This window comes from Durio zibethinus, chromosome 16 (assembly GCF_047325235.1).
Source record: "Durio zibethinus cultivar Kanyao isolate XHJ-2024 chromosome 16, ASM4732523v1, whole genome shotgun sequence".
In the NCBI taxonomy this organism is placed as follows: domain Eukaryota; kingdom Viridiplantae; phylum Streptophyta; class Magnoliopsida; order Malvales; family Malvaceae; genus Durio; species Durio zibethinus.
In genome coordinates this window covers 15,771,100-15,772,334 of record NC_143177.1, presented here as the reverse complement: position 1 = coordinate 15,772,334, position 1,235 = coordinate 15,771,100, and positions in this window count along the sequence as shown.

Sequence of the window (1,235 nt, the reverse complement as noted above, 5' to 3'; positions counted from 1 at the left end):
CATTGTATGAATTTACAAGCCATAAAAATGGCATTGGCACATAGAAATATGAACATGTGCATAAACCCACCTACCACCCTATCGATCCACGCCTTGCGCATCCCGTCTCTCTGGTCGGCGTAGTGCCCGCCCACCCACCCGCTCGTTTTCTTTGTTGGCTGAGGCATACAGAGTTCATTCCTAGTCTAAGATTAGATTGGACCGAGGGTTGTCGTAGCAGGACCGACAGCACACAGAGGGGGACCCGGCCGATCCCTAGCATGCGTATCCCGCCCCTCTAGCCGGTTGAGCGTTCGCACGCTCATTTCGTGGGTTGACTTAGGCATACGGAGTTCATTCCCAGTCTAAGATTGGACCAGACCGAGGGTTGCGGCAGCACATGCTGGGCTCGGGCATGTGATGGTGCCGCACTTTTTTTTGTCGGGGCACCATCGTCGGAGCAACGCCAGAGAACCTAACCGACGGCATTGGGGTTCCGGCGGTAGGGGGCCGGGGGGTGTGAGCACATGTTGTGCGATGGGTGCTGGTACTTGGCCCTTATATTGGCCCCCTACCCCTCATCAAACCTCGCAAACTCACACCCCCTTAAAGAGCATTTGAGATTTTACAGGTTTGCTGCCAGTAGCCATTAAAGTGTCTGAAATGAGGACACTTTTTTCAAATGGTCACAAAATCTTGTACACTTCAAGTTTTTAGCCGAATGTTTTTGTGCATGCCGACAAAAATACAAGGATCTCGTCTACCAAGTCTGGGGCCAAAACTCCATCCGAAAAAATTTTAAAAAATCTCGAACCATAAAAAGTTTTGAAAATCGTGAAAAATAGAAAATGAGTCGTCTTGCCATGAAACTTCACCTGAATGCTTAAGGGACCATTTTATGAATTTACAAGCCATAAAAATGGCATTGGCACGCAGAAATATGAAGATGTGCCAAAACCCACCTACCACCCTATCGATCCATGGCTTGTGCATCCTGTCTCTCTGGCCGGCGTAGTTCCCGCCCGCCCTCCCGCCCGCTCGTTTCGTCGGTTGGCTTAGGCATATGGAGTTCATTCCCAGTCTAAGATCAGACCAGACCGAGGGTTGCGGTAGCAGGATTGACAGCACGCAGAGGGGGACCCAGCCTATCCCCGGCTTACGCATCTCGCCCCTCTTGCTGGCTGAGCACCTGCACGCTCGTTTCGTGGGTTGACTTAAGCATACAGAGTTCATTTCCATTCTAAGCATACAAAGTT